Source organism: Lepus europaeus, chromosome 2 (assembly GCF_033115175.1).
Source record: "Lepus europaeus isolate LE1 chromosome 2, mLepTim1.pri, whole genome shotgun sequence".
Classification (NCBI taxonomy): domain Eukaryota; kingdom Metazoa; phylum Chordata; class Mammalia; order Lagomorpha; family Leporidae; genus Lepus; species Lepus europaeus.
In genome coordinates this window covers 175,251,892-175,268,565 of record NC_084828.1, presented here as the reverse complement: position 1 = coordinate 175,268,565, position 16,674 = coordinate 175,251,892, and the positions used below count along the sequence as shown (strand labels likewise).

Genomic DNA, 16,674 nt, shown 5'->3' with positions numbered 1-16,674 from the left:
CCGCAGCGTGGTAGAAGAGCCATCCTCAGTAACCAGGATCTGAGCCACCCCTTCAAGGTCTCTGATTGTCTGGGGGTAGGTGGGAGGCCTGGGAAGAGGGACAGGAAGAGAGGCAGCTGGTTGGCATGTGTCAACTGATATCTAACTAAACCTGTACCATGGAACCAGCTCCCCAGTCCTGCAGCCTCACTGCAGTGACCCCCCCACAAGGCTCTGCATTCTCAGAATTACTCGGGATGCTTTGTAGCAGGTCTATGATGGGGCTGGGGATTCCCATCTCTAGCACACAGTCAGATGCTGCTCTGCTGACAGTCACTAGGTGCTCTATAACTGTTAACAGACTGATGATACACCTGCTAGCACCTAGCAGAGTGGCTCTGGACCAGCAATCAAGGCTCTTAGGACTTTAAGCTCCTCATCTGTGAATTAAGGGGCTGGGGTTCTAAATTGTCCCAGGACTGACATCCTTGACCTCAGTGAGAATTAGAATCATGTTCAGGGCCATCAAAGAAGGCAGTACCTTTCTCTAAAGGGAAGAGAGAACTTCCACTTTAAATGTGGCCTTGTCTAAACAAGATCGGAGTTGGTGGACTCAAGAGGCTTCCATAGCCTTGGCAGCTCATGACAAGAGCCCTGGGTGATTACTGACATCATAGATAAGAGTGTCAATTGTTAAACTAACAACAGGAGTCACTGTGCACCTGCTCCCCATGAAGGATCTCTGTCCTTAATGTGTTGTACTATGTGAATTAACGGTAAAACTACTACTCAAAACAGTACTTCATACTTTGTGTTTCTATGTGGGTGCAGCCTGTTGAAATCTTTACTTAGTATATACTAAGTTGATCTTATGTATATAAAGATAATTGGAAATGAATCATGATGAAGACTGGGATGGGAGAGGAAGTAGGAGATGGGATGGTTGCGGGTGGGAGGGAGGTTATAGGGGAAAGCCACTATAATCCAAAAGTTGTACCTTGGAAATTTATATTTATTAAATAAAAGTTGAAAAGAAAAAAAAAAGTCATGTTCAAACGCCTCCTCCTGCGTCTAGATGTCCTGGTTTAAAGGTCTGGGTACAGCCGGCCCAGACTGAGCTCATGTTGCAATGATTAGTTTCCCCGTGTCGGGTTTAAAGAAAAATTCGTGGAATTTTAGGCGACCTGAACTCTCACTGAAATATATACAAAATAAACCTGTCTTGGTGAAAGTTCATCTCTGTTCTAGACTAGGTCTTGCTGATGGCACGTAACTATTTTGTGCAAGCTGACATCAGAGGGGCTGAAGAAATGCTCTTCATGGAAGTCCTGCCCGAGTTGCACTTTATACTTAGTGGAAACCAGAAATCCATTTGTAAAAGGCTTTTCATTCGGCTCAAATAGAGGGTATCCATTGTTTCCCATGTTCATTGGTCGGGCTCAGCGACAAGTGCATGATTTAAGATTGACTTATTTGTTGTCAATTATCCTAATCCACAGAAGAAAGCTCCAGTTCGCCTTGACCGTGGTGGACCTGTCCAAGCTCCATCTCCCACCTTCTCCCTGGGTCACCTTTGTGTCTAACACCCACCCAGTGTTGTGCTGGTAGATATTTAACAACCAGCTCCTGGGAGGCGGGGTGGGAACCCTGGGCTGTAGCACCAGCCACTTTCCGTGGGGGAAGCACTCTCACCCTGCTGTAACCCCCAGCACACACCTCAGGCTCAGAGTTTGCCCAAGATGTGTGTTATCGGCTCTGTGAGCTGTTGACAGCCAGCGCCGGCACAACGCTACTCCCATCTGTGAGGCTGACCCCAGGCAGAAGAACATAACCTAGCAGCTCATTATCTGGTGCAAGTTAGAATTTCCTCCATCTCTTCCTGACCCACAGATTTCACAGCGTCGGTCCCTAGCAGAATGTACAAGCTATCTCAAGTCCCTGCACTCAGTGCAACTTAGAAGCTGTTATGGGCACTGAGTGTAGATCTGGAGAATCGTGGGTTCTCAGCCTGGGTTTGTGCTCCTGCCATCCCTGACTGGGTCTCTGAGCTAACCACCTGAGCTCTCAGAGCCTCAGTTCTGCCTCAGTGAAATCAGGATGATAATTCGAGGGTACTTCAAAGTGCATGGAAATGGGCACAAGTTTTTTAAGATGTATTTTATTATTTATTTGAAAGTCAGAGTTACACAGAGAGAAAAGGAGAGGCAGAGAGACAGAGGTCTTCCATCCGCTGGTTCACTCTCCAAGTGGCCGCAATGGCCAGATCTGCACTGATCCGAAGCCAGGAGCCAGGAGCTTCTTCTGGGTCTCCCACATGGGTGCAGGGGCCCAAGGGCTTGGGCCATCTTCTACTGCTTTCCCAGGCCACAGCAGAGAGCTGGATCGAAAGTGGAGCAGCCGGCACTTGAACCGGCGGCCATATGGGATGCTGGCACTGCAGGTGGCAGCTTTACCCACTACGCCACAGTGGGCACAATCTCTTTAAATTCTGCTTTCCACAAGCTTTCTGAAGTACGCTTGTGATGTCTACCTGCCACAACTGTTGTTAAGCGCTGAACAGCTATTATACACAAGCAGCGCTGCTCACAAGTGGGTGTGCACTGGAATCACAGGGAGCGTCTGTCAAACACAGATTTCAGACTTGCCCTCTCCCCCAAACACCGAGTTTCTGGCTCACTAGTCCCGGGGCAGGGCCTGGGCATGCAGGTTTCTCATAAGCTCCCAGTTGCTGGTGCTGATTCGGGGATCACATTTTGAGTAGTGAATTTTAAAATGCCACATACATGTAAAGAGTTATTAATAAAAGGTTGTTAATTTCTCTTTTTTCCTAAAATATTTATGTATTTATTTATTTATTTGGAAGGCAATTGACAGAAAGAAGGAGACACAAAGAGAGATCTTCCATCCTCTTGTTCACTCCACAACAGCCAGGAATGGGGCCTGGCTGAAGCCAGGAGGCAAGAACTCCACCTGCATCTCTCATTTGGGTGCAGGGACTCAGGTCCTTGGACCATCTTCTGCTGCCTTCCCAGACGCATTAATGGGAAACTGGATCAGAAGCAGAGCGGCCAGTTCTTTCTTTTTTTTTTTTTCTTAATATTTATTTATTTGCAATGCAGAAAGAATTTTTTTAAAAAAGATTTATTCACTTGAAAGTTGGAGTTACACAGAGAGAGGAGAGGCAGAGAGAGCAAGCAAGAGAGAGAGAGAGAGAGAGAGAGAGAGAGAGAGTCTTCCATCTGCTGGTTCACTCCCTAATTGGCTGCAATGGCCGGAGCTGGGGCAATCCGAAGCCAGAAGCCAGGAACCAGGAGCTTCTTCTGGGTCTCCCACATGGGTGAAGGGGCCCAAGTGCTTGGGCCATCTTCTGCTTTCCCAGGCCACAGCAGAAAGCTGGATTGAAAGTGGAGCAGTTGGGACTCGAACCAGTGCCCATATGGGATACTGGCACTGCACTACACCACAGTGCCGGCCCCGCAGCCAGCTCTTCAGCCAGTGCTCTAGGACGGGATGCCAACATCACAAGGTGTGGCTTAACCCACTGTGCCACAATGCTGATTCATATTTCTTTTTTTAAGATTTACTTATATATTTGAAAGGCAGAGTTAAAGAGAGGCACAGGCAGAGAGAAAAACAGAGAGAAATCATCCATCTGCTGCTGGTTCACTCCCCAAATGGCTGCAACGCTCGGAGCTGGGGCAATCCGAAGCAAGAAGCCAGGAGCCAGGAGCTTCTTCCGGATTTCTCACATGGGTGCAGGGGCCCAAGGACTTGGGCCATCTTCCACTGCTTTCCCAGGCCATAGCAGAGAGCTGGATCTGAAGTGGAGCAGCTGAGACTTGAACCAGTGCCCAAATGGGATGCCGGCACTGCATGCAGCGGCTTCACCCATTAAGCCAAAGCGCCGGCCCTCATATTAATTTCTCATCTGTCCTGCATATACATTTAAGCGAATTATTCAAGGAGACACAATGGAACATTTGACAGAGGAATGAGTTCTCTGTGTTTCACCAGATGGTTTAATGAACTGCATCCTAAGACTTAGGGGCGCTGGGAAGGCACCTGTGGTCTGGACGAGAGCACCATCTCACCTCCATCCCTAGGAATGCTCCAGTCCCTGGACGCTGAGACTCACTTTCCATGCACCTGGGACTTCACATAACCCAACCTTGTCCTCTTCAGTGTTTCCCAGCTCAGGACAAGGCTCCACCATCCAGGCCAGACTACATAGGCATTTATATATTATCTAGGCCTATATAGCTTTCAACTGTGTCCACCTCGCCTACTGTCTGAGTCTGTTTTCTGTTGAACAATGAAAATAATCATTGGACTGGTTAAGTGTAATGTTTTCCCTTAAATACCTGCTTTTTCCCTTGCTCACAGTGTCCCAGCAGTGTGCAGGCTGGACATTTCTGCAGACATTGTAAGAAACATGCTAGCAGCTTTAATCTCCCTCTGATGCTGGCCTGAATCGTCTGAAGTGCGGCCAGAGGGATTTAGTCAGGGTCAGCTTGCAAAGAAGCCCGCAGGCTGTGCTAGGAAATCTTGCCTTTACCTTAAGAGCCAGGGGGAAGTCACTGGGGATGGTGGAGAAATGATCTCTTACGTTTGAAGACCATCACTCTGCCCGTTGAGAGAAAACGCATCCAAGACGGACACAGGCAGGCGGGTCAGCCTGTCAGAAGCCACCTCAGTCACCAAGCTGGAAGAAGAGCGAGGCTTCTTCCCTAAATGCCATGTGTTGGAATTTTAATGCTGAAATTTGCATGGGTATGGGAGGTGGGGGCTCTGGGAAGTAATGAGGCTCAGATGAGGTCATCTGGGTGGCCCCCACGATGGGACCTTGACTTAATAAGAGGAAGAGAGATTCTGGCTGGCGCCTTGCTGTCTCTTCGTGGGATGCCTCTGCTGTGTGATGATGCAGCACGAGGCCCTCACCAGATGAGCAGATGCCAGCACCGTGGTCTTGGGCTTCTCAGCCTCCAGGACCATAAGCCAAACAAACTTCTATTCTTTCTAAGCTCCTTGGTCTCAGGTATGAACATTTTCATTGTTCAAAAAACTGAAGTTCCTTCCTTGGTCACCACATCTACAAGGATCATTGTGTATCTGAAGACAACAGAGTTAAAACAGTCAGGAACCAAGTTGTTCTTGACTTTCAAGAAAGGGCCAAGGTTTTATTTGTGGGGGACAGGGGGTAGATAGGGTATTTCTGACCTCTGTGGTCAGCTCAGGATGCAGGGTTACTTTGATGCCCCGTCCTGTGTATGCAATGTGCCCACCTAATGACAGAGGTGGCGGGGCAAGGCGCCTGTTTCTCTGCATGGTCTCTCGCGCCCTCATACCTTGTGTTCATCCTGGCCTCTTTTCACAGGCTCTGTAGGCCTCGTTCCTGCTGCCTGGCCGGCTCTCCCCTCCCCCTTCCCCAGTGCCCACTTTCCATCAGAGCACAGCTCCATCTTCACTACAACAGGGCCTTCTGACTGCCAATCCAGATCAGTGCATCCTGTACTGCCTCTTGTAGCACCACGATCTATGCCTTGAGCATTGGTCTCATTAAAGTTTGTATTTGCTGTGTGACTTTAAAATGTAGTATCAGGGTGGGCATTCGGTGCAGCAGTTAGGATGTCCTTGGACACCTGCCTCTCATGTAAGTATCTGGGTTCGAGTCCAGGATCCTGTCCTGACTCTAGCTTCCTGCTAAAACAGATCCTGGGAGGCAGCACGTGATGGCTCAAGGGCTTGGGTCCTTGCCAACCAACATGAGAGACCCAGATGGAGTTCAGGCTTCATCCTGACCAGCACTGGCTATTTCAGAAATTTGAGAAGTAAACGAGCAAATGGGAGCTGGGTCTGGCTGTCCATCTGTGTCTGTCTCTCTGCCCTTCAAATAAAATGAAAACAAAACAAACAAGAATGTATGTCTAGTTTTCCAAGACTCAAGTAAACCACGTGGAAGCATCTATGTCTGTCTCTGCTCCAATACTGCATTCTTGGACTCTGGCAGAATGCACGGCAAACAGCAAGTTCTCAGTCAATGAGACCCCCCAGGCCGGGATCTCTTTTATTGTCATCTGATTCCCTGTGAGGTAGAAAGAATATACATGGCTTTTCTCATTTATCCTGTTTGACCGATGATGAAATCAAGGTTCAAAAATATCTGTGTTCTGCTACAGCCTATGTGATCAGCAAGCAGAGGCGTTCACGCCTTCCCAGCTGGGTCACAATGTCCTCTGGCTCCTCTGGCTCCCTCAGTGTCCTCTGGTGAGTGCCTCCCAGTGAAGGCGCAGGTCCATTGCAAACCAATGCAAAACAGAGCAGCAGGGGGGCTGGCAGGGAGGGACACTCTGTCCGAAGCGGTCCTGAAATACCTGGCGTAGGAAATGCCGGATCAGATGATGCCCAAGCCCTGAAGAAGGGCACAGACTGTGAACTCTGCAATTACATAAGGCAGAACTCCCGGCTGCCTGTGTTCCTGCCCCCTCTGCTCAGAGACAAGCAGACATCAAAGCAGACTGACAATATTGCTGCTTGCTTAAAGCCAGAAGTTTAAGGAGTAGGCGCTTGTTTGACTTCACACAATAAAACATTAATTGAACTTCACAGATGAAAAAAGTACGAATATGCAATTTGCATAATGGAAAATGTGTCATGTCTCCGAAAAATCTTTGATATAAAGACTCGGTGTAGAGCTCCATGGTTCCAGCAGCTGGAACATTTGCAGCAGCATTTCCCCCAAGCTTCCTTTGAAAGTATCAACTCCAGACTTAATCTTGCGGGCTGCTCTGTACTTAGAGTGTATGATTTGATGGCAGAAGCAGTGTGCCCTACTTTTGGCTTGAGCAGTGTCTCCAAACTCTGCTCTCTGCAATTTATATTCAGCTGCAAAGCAAATGGCATACACTTACACTTAATTGCCTCCTTGTGTTGCCTGGAGTTCGGTATCTAAGTTGATTAGGGGTTGATGGCTCTGAGCTCATTCCACCTCAAGAAATTCTGTGTCCCTGGTACCTCACCTCCCTGCTGTCCCTGTGCCCCTGAGAACCGGTGAAGGCAGGCAAGTGCAGGAAACAGTGCCACTTCCTGTAAGTGGAGGTAAATGCAGTGAGTGGGGGGCCCTCTCAGCTGTGGGAATGTTTGCTCCCACCGCTGTGGAAAGTTGGGGTATTCCCTCAGCAGTGGGAAGTGGGTGCTTCCTCATGGGTGCTTGCACTCTCAGCTGTGGGAACTTGTAGTGTTGGGGTGCCCTGTCAGCCACGGGAAGTGGGTGCTCCCTCAGCTGTGGGAAGTTGGGGTGCTCTCATCTGAAAGTGGGGTACTCAGCAGTGGGAAGTTGAGATGCTCCCTGAGCTGTAAGAAGTTGGGGTGTTCCTTCAGCAGTGTGAAGTGGGGTGTTCCCTGAGCAAGGGGAACTCGGTGTGCTCCCTCAGTGGGATTTTGGGGAGATCCCTCAACAGTGGGAAGTGGGGTACTCCCTTGGCAAGGGGAACTTGGTGTGCTGCCTCAGCAGTGGGAAATGGGGTGCTCCCTCAGCAGAAATTCGAGGTGCTCCTTCAGAAGTGGGAAGTCTGGGTGCTCCCTCAGCCGTGGGAAGTGGGGTGCTCCCTCAGCCGTGGGAAGTGGGGTGCTCCCTCAGCCGTGGGAAGTGGGGTACTCCCTCAGCACTGGGAAGTGGGGTGCCCCCTCAGCCGTGGGAAGTGGGGTGCCCCCTCAGCCGTGGGAAGTGGGGTGCCCCCTCAGCAGTGGGAAGTGGGGTGCTCCCTCAGCAGTGGGAAGTGGGGTGCTCCCTCAGCTGTGGGAAGTGGGGTGCCCCCTCAGCCGTGGGAAGTGGGGTGCTCCCTCAGCCGTGGGAAATGGGGTGCCCCCTCAGCCGTGGGAAGTGGGGTGCTCCCTCAGCACTGGGAAGTGGGGTGCCCCCTCAGCCGTGGGAAGTGGGGTGCTCTCAGATGTCCTACTCCAGGTCTGCATGCCCAGAGGACCCAAGGACACGAGGGCCCCTCAAAAAGCCGCAGTCCCAGGCAGTTGTTGGGCGTAAGTGGTCCCTGGGCACGGACAGGCACGGGGCCACAGCTGAGCTTGTGGCGAGGATACAGAAAGGCCCTGTGCGGCACCAAGATCTCAAGACAATTTTCTGTAAAATGTTAAAATAATCCCCAGACGCAGGGAAGTGGAGCTGCGGGTACAGGTTACACAAGGTAAGCTTTGCCAGACGAGACAAGAGTCCCTCGGGAGCAGGAAGGAACACGTGCTGCACCACCGGTTTAGACTAAATCACCTGCTTGTTAAAATTATTCCTGAAGTCGTGCTGCTCGCGTGTCCTCAGCCCTGCTCCCTGTGTGCCCTGCAAACCCCTCCCCAGTGTCCCCACGTGTGCAGTGGACTGCAGGGAAAGGCACGGCGCTCCTCCAGCACATCCCACTTGGTCTTCTCTTCTGTCTTTGAGAAGCAGCAAACTAGGAGTTGCTGGCAGTGGATATTCTGCGATAAAGACAGGTAGGTGGTCTTGGGGCCAGTGCTGTGGTGTAGGCGGGTTAACGCCCTGGCCCGAAGCGCCGGCATCCCTTATGGGTGCCGGTTTGAGTCCTGGCTGCTCCACTTCTGATCCAGCTCTCTGCTGTGGCCTGAGAAAGCAGTAGAAGATGGCCCAAGTCCCTGGGCCCCTGCACCCACATGGGAGACCTGGAAGAAACTCCTGGCTCCTGGCTTGGATTGGCGCAGCTCCAGCGGATGGAAGACCTTTTCTCTCTCTGTCTCTCCTTCTCTCTCCATGTAACTCCTTCAAGTAAATAAATAAATCTTTTTTTTTTTTAAATGGTGGTCTAAACAAAGAAGAAAGATGGAAGCCAATGCAGAGAAGAAAGTGGAGATACGACACAGAGATTTGTTCCCTGCAACCTTCTGTTCCTAGGTTCTGGAGGCCCAGCTGTACCCTGCTCCGGGATTATCTGAGACACCCTCAATTCTTCTACTTGGTCCAGTTTTCACTTGGGCTATCCCAGTGTTGCAGGATCCTCCTTGTTTTGAGAGATGCCAAAAGAATCTGTTATTTATATGTGCTGTGATCACAGCGCCAGTTATGGAAGAGAAGAGCAGCAAGATGGAAATAAACGAAGACCACTATAGTGAAAATCAAGCGTTTGGTATAACCAGGGAGTCAGCCAGCACCACTTGGGCTTGGCACAGTCTCAAAAGGCAGGTGGGGGAATAAGAAAGCCTCACGGTGAACGGAGGGGGGTTTTGGGTATGCCCTGACTGGGGCACGATTGGGGGTCGGGTGGGGGGTGCCAGAGGCAGACTCACTAGGAGTAGGGCAGAGTAGGATTCATTTGTGGAACACATTTGGCTTTCTCTGCTTGGTCCTGAGTTGACAGAGAAGGGAACAAACAGGGAAGTTGGCAGCTGGCGACTACATCCTGATGCTCTGGGTGGGCTGCTGCAGGAGCTACGGTCAGAGCCCTGTTGTCATCTGTGGTCAGCCTACCTACCGTCCGTGTGTTCCGTCTCTCAGGTCACGAATGCACCGGGTGCCTCTTCACAGGAGAGCTGGCAGCCTCAATCCTGCTGCACGTCGGCATCACCTGGGAAGCTCCAGACGCACTGTTCTGGACGGCGGAGCCCAGACCTCGGTGTTGGTCACGGCTCTCCAGGAGGCTCCACCCCACAGCCCTGGGTCACAGCCAAGTGCACCACTCATGGCTCTCCCACACACTCAGCGTGTGTGGGGCATCCACTGAGCTGTGGTGCCAGGACATGGTGGACAGCACCAGACAAGGCCACCCCAGCCTGGACTTTCCAGAGTTCTGAGTGAAATAAACCTCTTTTCTTTATACATTACTCAGTCCTGGGTGTTTGTTGTAACAACACAAAGCAGAGAAAGACACTAAGAACAACAAAAACCAACCTGAAATACTTTCCTTAAAAAACAAAAACTCCAGTATTATTAAAAATAAATAAATAAACAAACAAACAAACAAAAACCCTGTTGGCTGTCCTCACAACGGAGAATGAAGCAAAGCAATGGATCCCGGTGAGGGTGGAAGGTAATACTGCGTTTTCATGTACTGACACACACTGTACCTGCAAGTGGACCAGAATGGGAGATGGGGGAAGCAGAGTAACAGTAAGTGCTTAGGGGCAGAAGTACAGGGCAATGAGAAAATTGACCAGAGTGAGCAGGAGACCCTCATTCCAAATCATTCACCCCCCAAAAAAATCATTGGGGCTGGTGTTGGGGCACAGTGGCGTAAGCCACTGCCTGGAACACTGGCATCCCATGTCTAAGTATTAGGGCCAGGTTCCGGCTGCTCCACTTCTAATCCAGCTCCCGGCCGATGTGTCTGGGAAGGCAGCAGAAGATGGCCCAGGTGCAGGGCCTCTGCCCCCACATGGGAGACCCGGACGGAGTTCCTGGCTCCTGGCTTCAGGCTGGCCCAGCCCTGGCTGTCTCTGCTAACAATGGGCAGAAATGCTTCTTTTTGAGCTTTCCCCAGCTCAAGGGCCTTTCTCTCTCACATCTCGCCTGGACAAATGGTGCCCACGCCCGGTCTGTGGAGGGAGGAAGTCTGTTCTTAGTCTGAGACCTTCATGAAATTTCTGTGCTTCCTGGACTTGCCCACATTCCCTGAGGACCAGGTTACCACCCCCAGCCCCAGTACAAGGTCAGGCCAGGTTGGCTCGAAGCCAGGCGCTCCCCTGGGGGTTGACAGGGCTGCCTTGGGAAAACTTGGCTTCATCTGCCCCAGTGCCTTTTCACCACAGTCTCAAACACCTTTGAATAGCCTATTGTCACGATGCCTGTTTGGGGATTATGCTCCAAACAGGTGACCACTCCACAGCCTCCCCGCACTCACTTGCCATGGACAACTCGGCACCCAGGGAGAGGAGGACTGGCTTCCCCCACTGCAGTTGAGTCTTCTCCCTCACTGGCCTAACTGCGCTCGTGCTGAGCTCCCAAGCCGTGCTCTCCACCCCTCCCTGGCAGCACAGTACTGCGCCCTCCCTACTTCCCCCGGTGCAGCAGGACAGGGGTCTGCTCCGCTCCACTGAGGAGAAACTCCAAACCCCACAAGTCTGTCTTCTCCTAGACGCCCAAAGGACTCTGATGTCCCCATCTGGTTATTACCTTTGGGTTACAACAAGTCTTTCATAGTTGTGGCCATCATACAAAATAAAAACAATGGCACAGGGGCCAGTGCTGTGGCTCAGCAAGCTAAGCTGCTACTTACATTGCTGACATCCCATACTGGAGCTCCAGTTCGAGTCCCAGCTGCTCTGCTTCCAATCCGAGTCCATGCTAATGTGCCTGGGCCCCTGCCATCCACGTGAGAGGCCCAAATGGGAGTTCCAGACTCCTGGCTTTGGCCTGGCCTGGCCCAGGCCATTGTGGCCATTTTGGGAGTGAAGCAACAAATGGGAGCTCTGTGTGTGTTTTGTATGTGTGTGTCCCCTTCTAATTTTCCCCTTCAAATAAATAAATAAACAAACCTTAAAGAAAAAGAGCTATCACTGATCGACCAGCCAGTGTTGCACAATGCCATTATCCATTCCTTCTTTCATTCATTCATCAAACGTGTTCAGTGTTCACCACACCCCTGCCACCCTGCCAGCCAGCCAAGAATGAAGTGTGCACCATCCCGAAGCTCACATTCGGCGCAGACACAGTGACAGTTACAGCACCGCAGCCTTCCTAATGCCATGGACGGGCGTCCACTGAAACAGACGACCACAGCCGTTTAACTTTACTGAAAACACATCACACTGTTTGTAGCTGGGAAAATGGTTAGCGCTGAAAACCTTGTTAAGCAACTGCTGGGTCTTTTCTCCCAAAAAGCTTACAAATCTTTTTAAGGCACTTGAAGACAGAACCAGCAGCCCTTAATACCTGGCCAATTTATCTTGTCATGAAACAGGTGCAGGGAGAAAAATGATTGTCTGAGACAATTAGGGATGCAATCATGTTCTTAAAAAAATAGTAAAGAGGGCCCCTGAGGGGTATGGGACTAGCTGCTTTATTTTGGTAATTAATAATTGTAAGCAAACAAGCTAAGGACTGCCAAGACTGCCAAAATGATTACCTTCTGTGGAGCAATGAGACAGCCCAGGGTCGCTGCGTGGCTCCACAGCCACCTGCAAAAGGCGTAGTTCCAAAGTCTGAAGTGTGGTTCTGTTTAGGGTCAGTCAATGGACAGTCCTGGCCTGTGGGCAGCGGCTCTGAGACTGGGCATGCATCAGAATCCTCCATGGGCATGGACAACACTGATTGCTGGGCCCACCCAGGGCTTCTAAGTCAGCAGGTCATGGGGGGAGGCCTTAGAATACAGGTTTCTAACTGGCTGCACGTTCAGGGTGCTGTGGGCAGGGGACACACTCAGATAACTGTGGTTATGGACTCTGGCTTTATATTAACATCAACTGGGTTGGGGCTGGCACTGTGGCGTAGTGGGTAAAGCGGCCGCCTGCAGTGCCGGCATCCCATATATCTGCCAGTTCGAATCCGGACTGTTCTACTTCCAATCGGCTCTCTGCGATGGCCCAGGAAAACAGTGGAAGATGGCCCAAGTCCTAGGGCCCTGCACCCACATGGGAGACCTGGAAGAAGCTCCTGGCTCCTGGCTTCGGATCAGCACAGCTCTAGCTGTTGCGGCCATTTGGGGAGTGAACCAGCAGATGGAAGACCTCTCTCTCTGCCTCTGCCTCTCTGTTAACTCTGCCTTTCAAATATATAAATAAATCTTTAAAACAAATCAACTGGGGAGCTTTTGAAAAATGCTCAAGCCTTCATAGAATAATTAAATTAGAATTTTCAGAAGTGCACAGTGGGCTACAGTATTTTTTTACAATTCCCAGGGTGATCCTACCTTGTAGCCACAGTTGAGAATCACTGGGTATAAAACATGCGCCAGCAGAAAACCCTGGTGACTCCCAGAATGTATGTGAAAATTATGAGGTGGCAGATATGATAATAAAAAAAATAAGAAGAATGTAAGTCCTAAAAACTTCAACCAAACTCCCAAATGGGGTCTTCAAAAACAGGAAATCACATTGGGTGACCCTGAGTCTCAGAAATTTCTAGGTGAGAATATTTTAACATGTAGAACAACTCAGGAATTTTACCTCCGTCAGATTTGCCAGGCAGGGAAGGAGTGCTGTGGGCTGACTCTCTGTGGAAAGAATTCTGCAGCCTGCAGAAATGGAGACATCCGCTCCACAGACACAAACACGTCCAGGGCAGCACTGAAGAGCAGTCTTGCCTATAGAGCTATAGCACGCTCCCTCTGTGAATGAGACATTAATGTCAATGCCCGTGAACCCCCAGCCCTCTCCCGACAGCAGCTCTGCAACCTGGTCTGGAGCCAAGACTTTTTGGTGGTTATGCTCCGCCCATCTTCCAGCCCTTGGGCCCCGTGCAGGCACCTGACCCAAAGGCAGCCAACTGTTTGCCTGCCACAAGTCTGGGGTTTGCACTGGGGTTTCCGCCCAAAAAGAGGTGAAGGATACTGAGTCAATCAGATTTCTTCTTTCATCATTGGAATTGGGAATAGGGAAGAATAAAGCAATAGGTGATATTGGGCAGGTGGGGCTGCCCCAGAGGGAAGTGGTTGCACCAACTCTGGTCTCCATCCCACAGGAACCGAAGGGCAGGTTCTCCAAGCACCTTGAACTTCCTCTGATTCCATTCCCTCCCTGCCTTCTGGGGATCCTACTGGGTGGATTTCCACGAGAGTCCTCAGCCTTCTTGCCCCAAATGTGACTTTATAATAACTGTCCCTCTCTCATGTCCACAAGGGTGGCCTCTCGCCTCCCTCCTGGCTCTGCCCTCGACCCTCGGCCTGTTATGTCAAGTCATGGTCTTGTCTGAGGGCGAGAAGTTCAATGTATAGAGCTATGAAATTAAATTTCTCTGGTGTTAGGGTCTCCGTCTCTTTCTTTGGCTTAATGTTGGGTCCTCTTATACTGCACAGGATCTTGAAGGTGAAACAGAAAAGTGTGTCAAGTATTTGAGAGTCCCATGTCACACACACACTCGAGTCACACTGCCTGAGCTCCAGTATCAGCCCCACACCTTCTCTGCATTGGACTTCTGTAGGTTGCTTAATCTCTGAGACCAAGGCTAATGGTGTTAATGTCATAATACTCCCTCATTGGAGAAGAAGTGAAACGTAGGTGAAGAAGACCTTACCCCAGAGTTCGGTATGATATAAGTAATTTATCAGCATTGGCTATTGTTGCTGCACAAAGAGAAGAGATTATTTACCCATTTCAAGAATCCTCTAAAGAGGAAAGGGTGGGCTCTCACCTGTAGCTATCTTACTTGTAATGGTGAGTTGAGATAAGCCCAGGTAACAGGAAACCGGCTGGAACTTTTGGCAAAGCAGCAACAAATCCTTGGTGAGCCTTTGAGGGAACGTGTGAGACTTCGGGAAGTAAGGCTATTCCACAGGCAAGTGAAACACAGCCTGGAGATGAGAATGGCTCCATTACTTAAAACAGCATTGTGGGCCGGCGCTCACTTGGCTAATCCTCCGCCTGCGGCACCGGCACCCCGGGTTCTAGTCCTAGTTGGGGCGCCGGATTCTGTCCCGGTTGCTCCTCTTCCAGTCCAGCTCTCTGCTGTGACCAGGGAGTGCAGTGGAGGATGGCCCAGGTCCTTGGACCCTGCACCCGCATGGGAGACCAGGAGGAAGCACCTGGCTACTGGCTTTGGATCGGCACAGCACGCCAGCCATGGTGGCCATTTGGGGGGTGAACCAATGGAAGGAAGACCTTTCTCTCTCTCTCTCTCTCTCTCTCTCTCTCTCTCTCTCTCTCTCAAACTCTGCCGGGGGGGGGGGACTTTGATATCCATATGATGGGGTAATGTATAGCAATGTAATGATTACACTAGATCTGCAAATATTCATATAGGTGACATCATGAATAAAATGTTGAGATGCAAAGGGGAAAATGCTGGGCCTTAAAAGTTATTCCAGCTAACAAACGAATGCTCTGAGATCTAAATCAGCAGTAAGAGCTAAACTAAATACACATTCAATTGAAGTGACATTTCAGTAGCTGTGTAAATGAAGAAAAATTACAATGCTTTGACATTTCATTTTAACTGCTATCAACATTCCAATAATCACATTATTGTAATATTAGGGTTTTTTTTTTTTTTTACTATTTTTCATCTTCACTCACATAATAATCAGGAAGAAGAAATTTTTAAAGCACTCTCTTTTCCTGAAAGAACTATTTCATCTCCTCAGCACCAAAGATAGTTGGTATTTTATAGTATATGCACCTCATTGACTACAGGAATCCAATTCCTTCAAATTACTGTGATGAACAATTATTTCTCTAACTATATATTCTAACCTTATTTTGCTCTGGGAATCGCCCCTTCCTATCTTCTGCTCCCTCTATCAACGCAGTAACCTCTGGACCAGCACCCGGCCTTAGCTGGTCTGGGGAAGACATGGATGCATCATCTTCCGCAATTTGTCCTCAATAACACATCAGTTCCAGGGTGAACATCTGATCCAGGCTGGCCACTGAGGGTCTTTGCCAGGGATTGGTATCTGAAAACAAGGAGAGTCCATCTCTTTCCAGGTAACTGAAACTGTAAGTGAAATCTTATTTTCTTTCCATATGCATAGAACAAGCCAGTCAAGAGAGTAAGAAAGATATAAATGAGGTAGAGAAGTAAATGCATGAAGCAAAAATGAGAATACAGAGACTCCATGGGACACTGGTCACCCAGACCCCCTCCTGCCCGTCTTTGTGATGTCACTTGACTCCCTCTAACTTAGAGCTAGAAAACCATCCCATCAGTGGCTCCTACCACATACACTGTCAGAATGGCCATCAGGAGGTTCCATGTAATTCAGGGGGCCTTTGCGTCCTTTGCAAACCCAAACCGTCCTAATTAGTACAACCAGCTTCTAAAATTCTTCATCCAACTGGAGTATTATTGAAAGATTTCAAAAGGCAGCACGCAGCACGCACACAGTCACGGATCTGAGATTCACCAAAGGAAACAGAGTGAGCGAAGCAGAGCAGAGGGTTCAAGGGACTGGATCCCATGATTGATGGTTACCCACACAATACGGACGGGATCCCATGATTGATGGTTACCCACACAAAGGGACTGGATTCCGTGACTGACGGTTACCCACACAATATGGACTGGATTCCGTGATTGAGGGTAAACCACACAATACGGACGGGATCCCATGATTGATGGTTACCCACACAAAGGGACTGGATTCCGTGATTGATGGTTACCCACACAAAGGGACTGGATTCCGTGATTGATGGTTACCCACACAATATGGACGGGATCCCATGATTGATGGTTACCCACACAATACGGACGGGATCCCGTGATTGACGGTTACCCACACAAAGGGACTGGATTCCGTGATTGATGGTTACCCACACAATATGGACGGGATCCCATGATTGACGGTTACCCACACAATATGGACGGGATCCCATGATTGATGGTTACCCACACAAAGGGACTGGATTCCGTGATTGATGGTTACCCACACAATATGGACGGGATCCCATGATTGACGGTTACCCACACAATATGGACGGGATCCCATGATTGATGGTTACCCACACAAAGGGACTGGATTCCGTGATTGATGGTTACCCACACAATATGGACGGGATCCCATGATTGATGGTTACCCACACAATACGGACGGG

The 16,674-nt window shown here is 49.9% G+C and overlaps 1 long non-coding RNA gene across 1 annotated transcript; it reads right to left on the bottom strand.

Moving 5' to 3' along the window:
• On the bottom strand, positions 1-14,423 carry LOC133777026 (uncharacterized). The gene is made up of 3 exons (XR_009868473.1): positions 14,276-14,423; positions 13,093-13,253; positions 1-88 (listed from the first exon to the last, which is right to left on the bottom strand). It is a non-coding gene; the product is annotated as an uncharacterized LOC133777026 (long non-coding RNA).
• Between the last annotated feature and the right edge of the window lie 2,251 nt (positions 14,424-16,674).